This window comes from Triticum urartu, chromosome 6 (assembly GCF_003073215.2).
Source record: "Triticum urartu cultivar G1812 chromosome 6, Tu2.1, whole genome shotgun sequence".
NCBI classification, from domain to species: domain Eukaryota; kingdom Viridiplantae; phylum Streptophyta; class Magnoliopsida; order Poales; family Poaceae; genus Triticum; species Triticum urartu.
Window position 1 is genome coordinate 538241628 of NC_053027.1, and position 7810 is coordinate 538249437.

Sequence of the window (7810 nt, forward strand, 5' to 3'; positions counted from 1 at the left end):
AAAAATTATAGATACGTTGGAGACGTATCAAGGATCATTTTGGTTTTAATATTTTTCTCTCCGAATATTTCTAATAAAATAAAAGAGAGAAGATAATATGACTTCTTCAAAGAGAAATGAATATTGGAGGAAAAATTTTAAAATCAAATAAATATTTTTATTTGGATTTTATTGCTATTTTATTTGAATTAGAAAAAAAATTGCATTTTTGAATATTGCATCTTAGGCCAGAAAAATATTCACTTTGTTCTAAATATTTTATTTAGACGACAAAAATTGTTTTTGGCATTTTTGAATCATTTTTGGAATTTATTTAAAAAAAGTTTCCGCCCGACAGGGCTGAAGCACACAACGCCGCCGCCTTCCTCCCGCCGCCGCTGTGCGTGGCGCGGACGCCGAGGAGAGTCCGATCTGGACTCCCGCTCGCGCCGGCCCCCTCCCCAAGCCGTCACGCCCTCCCCCCTCCTTAAATATTGCGCCGCCCCGCCGCCTCTCCACCTCATCCCGAAGCCGCCGCCCGCGCCGCCAGCCCGAGCCGCCGCTGCTTCACCGCGCCGCCGCCGCTGCTCCGTCACGCCGCCGCTCCCCGCCGCCCCGCCGCCCAAGCCGCCACCCCGCCGGAGCCCCGCCTCGCCGGATCTCGCCGCCAACGGTTTTTTGTTGAATCGATAAAACCCGACAAAACCGTCGCCCCGGTTTTTTTCGTTAGATCAGTTTGTTTTGGTTTTTTCGCTTTTGCTAATTAGCGAACGTTCACCCGAACATCTCTGTTCACGAACGTTTTCGTTCGTTTGTCTCTGCTAGCGAACGTTCGTTCGATAGCGTTTTTCCTCTTATTTTATTTTCGGCCAGGGACATATCCATGATTATTTTCATTGCCGATTATCCCCTGATCTTCAAACCGTCGCAACCTTTTAACCATTCATCCAAATCCAGTGAAACCAACACCAAAATCTTTATCTCGAACCCCACTTTCCGGTTAATAAACTTGAACATGGTTTTGTCAAATTAAAATTTTGTTGCAAGCAGATTTGAATTTGAACTTGTTTTGATCGTAGTTTCAATTCCGTAGCTCCAATTCGATTGATTCTTTTTGCAAATTGAACCTCTTCAGTTGAATTTCAGTTTGGATCTTTTTATTTGAGTTTTACCCTTGCATCTATGCTTGATTGCTTATGTATGCTATTGTTTGTTTGCGATAGTATTTCCGGAGTGCGAAGCGTGCTACCACGAGTCACTAGGGTTTTCAGATCGTCAGCAAGGCAAGTAACACTTTGATCATATCCTTTATTACCCAGTTTTTATGCATTAGTTTCAACCCTCGAACATTGCATGAGTAGGATTTTGATAACATGTGGGTATTGGGAACTAGATGATGAGGTAGAACCTATTACCCTTTATTTCAAACCCTGGTAGTTACTTATACGTTATGCTTACACTGCTATGCGCGCTATGCTCCTAGACGTGGTTTGGTTTGAGTGATTCATGACAGATGTGAGAGATTATTATGAACCAAGGGTTTATTTAAGGTGGCTACTTTAATACACATCTGGGTGGATTGTTTGTGGGCACCTGGGGAATCCAGTGTTGTCCAAGGAGATCCCGGGGAATCCATGTGATCATCCTATGGTTCGCCACCCAGGCTCAAAGGGATCATAAGATTATTCATGATAGAAACTTCCGTGTGCAGCCACGAGCCATTATGGGCTCTGGCATAGTTGAGTATGTTATGTGACCTCTTTCAGTGGTAAATTAGCAGATGTAGGCAGCGGCGGAGCCAACACATTGGCGTTAGGTTCAGCTGAACCCAACGAATTCTTATGGCCGCGTACAGTATACAGATACGTAAATGCTTTGACCCCAACAAAAAATAAGGGTTGACCCCATCAAACTTGGACGCTCAATGCAAAGCCCAAAAGCCCACAAGGGAATTGCCACGTGACAAGCCTGTTCGTGGGTTCCTACCTGCTTCGTGCCCTTAATCCTAATCTCTTGTATGTAAACCCAAGTCGCATGATCTCTTGCCCTAGTTGCTCGCTTCCACAATCCTCCGATCAGGTCTCTCCATTCGCCATCAATTGGTCACCACTTGAGACACCACCGACGAGCTGACAACGACAGGTCGGCGGCGGCAAGCAGACTATTATCTATCTATCTATATATCTATCTATACCTATACTAATCCTAGACTTTCTAGAAATTCCCACGTTAATTAGATTTTACAAGCCGTTAATCTGCTGGGACCAAAATTGTTACGATGGAGATTGATTCATGAAATCCTCCACAGAAAAGCTTGATACCTTTTTTTCCCTCGCTCAATATTCTCATGCTTCTTTCTTTCCTTCCCACGCTTCTTTCTAACCTTCTCATGCACCTCTCTCTCATGTGTCCCTTTCAAACTCTCATCTATGTCTCACTTTTATCTGTTGGAATATTAGGCAAGTTCATGATTAATTCCAGTAAATAATTCATGACTAGAAGAGATACTAGCATGCAAAAATCTAGCAAACTAGAAGAACATCAAGACATGCATAACAGCAGCAAACACGTAACAGTAGCTGTAGAAACAGACATGAACAGAGGATGTTGGACGTACTGATCATTGGCTATTATGGGTGCGACAGTGTTGATGACGATGTTGGCGACGATCTGCTGCTGACGGCGATGAATACGACAATGAGTAGCACCGCCCGACTTGGACGGAAGACGACCCGTGATGACGAATTTGAGCAGTCGCGCACAGCGCTTCCCAAAAACCTAATTCGTCCTCTCCCGGTGCAGGATCGCAAAGACGAACAGTTCCGGAGACCTGCTCTCCCACGCGCCGCTGCACGCCGGCGTTTGGGATGGAGTAGACTACGATGGCGGCGCAAGTTGTGAGATGAGGCAAAACCCTAGGTGTTTTTCAGTGTATCTCTGGCCGCAGCCGGTAGCTGTATATATATTAGGACCAGAGGCGGTATTGTGTCGCGACCACAATCCCAAACCGACTCGGTTTCTAATTCGTATACTTACCGGACAAGAAATCAAAAAAACTTGTCTGCCAAGACATAAAAATAAAACGGCAAAAGGAAGCTGCGCTCCTCCAAGGAGACGGACCAGATTTCGGCGGACCATTCACGCGCATGTACGCCCCGGCCCGGCCCGGCGAGGCGAGGCGAGCGAGCGCGCGCGTGTGGTTTTCCCTTTCTCTTCTCACACACCACTTAGAGTGGTAGAGAGAACCCACTATATAAAGAGGTCCAACTCTTCTTCAACTTCCAAGGTGGGACTAAACTTAGCACCACCACTTGCCATTTTACACATGGGCTTTGAGATTTCAGAAATTGCTATGGGCCTAGCCCATTAATTCTAACAATCCCCCACCAGATCTCAAATACCCATTTAGAGATTTGCCTTCTCTCACCACTTGTTTAATATACCAGTGTTTCAGCAGAGACTGTTAAGTTGAACTTCTGCCTAGAACTTTAAGCTACATCCATTCACAACTTGACAATGGACTATGCCTTGAATTGCTAGTTTTGTGTGAACAGGTTTCACTCAAAGTCTTAACCAGTACCTGACCGCCAGTAGGCTACCCCGCGGTTTGGAGCTTATACGTCATACTCCCTGGTCTCTTCGTGAGTTTACTAGAGATCACCCAAATCTCATAGACTGCGACATTTACAGTCAGAACTCATATAGGTGTGTTCTTTCAAGACTGCTCTGTAGGACAGCATCTTTGCTAATTATAGCCAATAGAACCACATTAAGGCATGTTGCCGACCTGCCTTACAGATCTGAGCCTTACAGCTCTGAGAGTTTTGCATCTTCACTTGGACACGATCATAAGTTATTACTCTCCTCAGTTAACCAATAGCTTGTTCTTCCCAGATCCTAATTCACGGGATCTCCGATCACAAAGGTTGGGTTACTACTATGGTGTAACATCTATGGGTCTCATACCCATCTCCCTCGATGCAATATCTATCACATTTCGTGATAGTCCCTTTGTAAAGGGATCTGCCAGGTTTTTGTCTGTTTGTATATACGTAACAGTTATTACTCCGGAGTTTCTCAACTTCCTGACAGACTTCAAACGTCTTTTCACGTGTCTTGATGACTTTGCATTATCTTTAGAATTGTTCACTTTAGCGATAACCGTTTGGTTATCACAATTCATAAGAATAGCCGGTACAGGTTTTTCAACAACCGGCAAGTCCATCAAGAGCTCACGCAGCCATTCTGCCTCAACAGTAGCTGTGTCCAAAGCAGTTAATTCTGCTTCCATAGTTGACCTCGTCAATATGGTTTGCTTGCAAGACCTCCATGACACTGCGCCACCACCATGAGTAAATACATACCCACTTGTTGCGTAAAGTACATCAACATCGGAGATCCAATTTGAATCACTATATCCTTCTAGCACAGCAGGATGCCCTGAATAAGTAATTCCGTAACTCATAGTACCTCTCAGATAGCGCAAGACCCTTTCTAGTGCATGCCAATGATCATCACCCGGGTTGGACATGAACCTACTCAGTTTGCTCACAGCAAAAGAGATATCTGGTCTTGTAGCGCTAGCTAAGTACATGAGTGAACCGACAATTTGAGAGTATCTTAATTGATCTCTCGATTCTTTCTTGTTCTTTCTGAGTGTCACGCTGGGATCATAAGGTGTTGGAGAAGGCTTGCTATCCATAAAACCGAATCGGTTCAAGACCTTCTCAACATAGTGAGATTGCATTAATGTAATCCCACTCTCATCCTTAATAAGTTTGATGTTTAGAATTACATCGGCTTCTCCCAGATCTTTCATGTCAAAACTTTTTGATAGAAAAGACTTGACCTCATTAACTGCATTAATGTTTGTACCAAAGATCAGTATGTCGTCCACATACAAACATAATATGACACTATTGCCCCCACCATGGCGATAGTAAACACACCTATCAGCCTCGTTAATGACAAATCCTGCAGAAGTCAAAGTTCTTTCAAACTTCTCATGCCATTGCTTAGGTGCCTGTTTAAGACCATACAAAGATTTTAACAACTTGCACACCTTTCTCTCTTCACCCTTTACCACAAACCCGTCAGGCTGATCCATATAGATCTCCTCTTCCAACTCTCCATTGAGAAAAGCTGTCTTTACATCCATTTGATGAATGATAAGACCATAAGAGGCAGCCAAGGAAAGTAACACTCGAATGGTGGTCATTCTAGCAACGGGTGAATAGGTGTCAAAGTAATCTTCGCCTTCTTTCTGAGTGTAGCCCTTGGCCACTAGCCGCGCCTTGTATTTATCAATAGTACCATCAGGCCTTTAGCTTCTTTTTGAACACCCACTTACAGCCCACAGGTTTACAACCATATGGTCTATCAGTTAGTTCCCAAGTTCCATTAGAAAGAATTGAGTCCATCTCATTATGAACAGCTTCTTTCCAATCATCTACATCCGGAGATGCATATGCTTCTGCAATCGTCTTGGGTGTGTCGTCCACAAGGTATACAATGAAATCATCACCAAAAGATTTTGCAATCCTTTGTCTCTTGTTCCTTCTAGGAACTTCATTGTTATCCTTCTCAAGGACTTCCTCATGTGATTGTTCGAAATATTCATCAAAGAAAATCTAGCAATGCTATGCATATCTTTCATAGAAAATATGTTCTCAAAAAATGTTGCATCACGAGATTCCATTATAGTATCAACATGCATATCAGGTACTTCAGATTTTACCACTAAAAACCGATAAGCAATGCTCCGTTGAGCATACCCTAGAAAGACACAATCCACTATCTTTGGTCCAAGTTTGCGTTTCTTAGGAATAGGAATATTGACCTTTGCCAAACATCCCCAAGTGCGCAAATAAGAAAGTGATGGTTTTCTCCCAACCCACTCCTCATAAGGGGTTTTCTCTTTATTATTGTTGGGAACTCTATTCAGGACATGACATGAAGTCAATAGAGCCCCCCCCACCATGCCTTAGATAAACCAGCAGTGTCTAACATGGCATTCACCAAGTCAGTCAATGTGCGGTTTTTCCTCTCGGCCACTCCATTTGATTGAGGTGAATAGGGAGGCGTCCTCTCATGAATAATACCATGTTCCTCACAAAATTCATCAAAAACTTTTGGAAAATACTCTCCACCACGATCGGACCTAAGACGCTTGATCTTTCTCTCTAGTTGATTTTCAACTTCAGCTTTATAGATTTTAAAGTAGTCTAATGCTTCATCTTTAGTTTGCAACAAATAAACATAGAAAAATCTAGTCGCATCATCAATCAAAGTCATGAAATATCTCTTTCCACCTTTTGTCAACACACCATTCATCTCACAAAGATCAGAATGTATGAGTTCTAGAGGTGCCAAGTTTCTCCCCTCGGCAGCCTTATGAGGCTTTCGAGGTTGCTTAGATTGCACACAACTATGGCACTTAGAACCTTTGGCAACTGTGAAGTTCGGAATTAAACTCATGCTGGATAGCCGAGACATTAAACCAAAATTAATATGACATAAACGGGAGTGCCAAATACTTGCATCATCATTAACACTAGCACAAATTTGGTTTATTGACTTATTGCAAAAATCTGAAAGAGAAAAACGGAACAAGCCTCCGCACTCATAGCCTTTTCCTATAAATTGTCGAAATCTTGACACGATTACTTTATTGGACTCTAAAACTACCTTAAATCCATCTCGACATAGAAGGGAGCCGCTAACTAGATTCTTGTTCATAGTAGGGACATGCTGCACGTTCCTTAGTTGCACGATCTTTCCCGAAGTAAACTTCAGATCCACCGTGCCAATGCCACGAACAGAAGCATGTGACCCATTCCCCATTAGGACGGAAGAATCCCTTGCGACCTGATAAGAAGTAAACAGGGAGATGTCAGCACACACATGAACGTTAGCACCCGAATCAATCCACCACGAAGATGATTGAAATACTGAAAGCACAATAGGTAAATTACCATACCCATCAGTATTGCTAGCGGTCACCATGTTGACAGTCTTGGAGCTTGTTTTCCCTCTGCGGTCTGCACGTTCAGGGCATTCCTTGGAAAAGTGTCCAGGCTTCCCACAGGCGTAGCACTCTAGCTCAGCCTTGTTGAACTTCTTCTTCTTGAAGGTAGTAGTCTTGGTAGGCTTGTTGAAAACAGGTTTGTTCTTCCCTTTGTTCTTATTCTGTGGGTACCTCTGCACCATGTTAGCAGTAGGCTGAACCTCACCTCCTTTTTCAGTGGTATCTTTAGCCCGAGCTTTTTCTTCAACATCAAGAGATGCAATCAGATTTTCAACTGATATCTCCTGTCTCTTATGCTTCAGAGTTGTGGCGAAATTCCTCCATGAAGGAGGCAACTTTGCAATCATGCACCCAGCCACGAATTTGTCGGGTAGAACACATTTAAGGAGTTCAAGTTCCTTCACAATGCACTGTATTTCATGAGCTTGTTCAACCACAGAACGGTTATTCACCATCTTGTAGTCATGAAAACTCTCCATGATGTACAGTTCACTGCCTGCATCTGTTGCACCGAATTTTGCATTCAGTGCATCCCACAGAATTTTTCCGTCGTTTATGTGCATGTACACATCACACAGACGGTCAGCAAGAACACTCAGAATGCATCCCACAAACATAGTATTGGCTTCCTGGAATTTTCTCCGATCTTCGTCGGTCATTCCCTCTGGAGCACCAACACTAGCGTGGAAAACTTTCAGAGCAGTAAGCCAGAGCGTGGTCTTCACCTGCCACCTCTTAAAGTGCACACCGGTAAACTTATCCGGCCTCAGTGCATCAGCGAATCCAGCCATAGTTAACTCAGGA

General features: G+C 43.6%; 1 long non-coding RNA gene across 1 annotated transcript; it reads right to left on the minus strand.

Moving 5' to 3' along the window:
- Positions 1-6759: 6759 nt before the first annotated feature.
- LOC125512757 lies at positions 6760-7158 on the minus strand. Its single transcript, XR_007285520.1, has 2 exons — positions 6959-7158; positions 6760-6846 (listed from the first exon to the last, which is right to left on the minus strand). It is a non-coding gene; the product is annotated as an uncharacterized LOC125512757 (long non-coding RNA).
- Between the last annotated feature and the right edge of the window lie 652 nt (positions 7159-7810).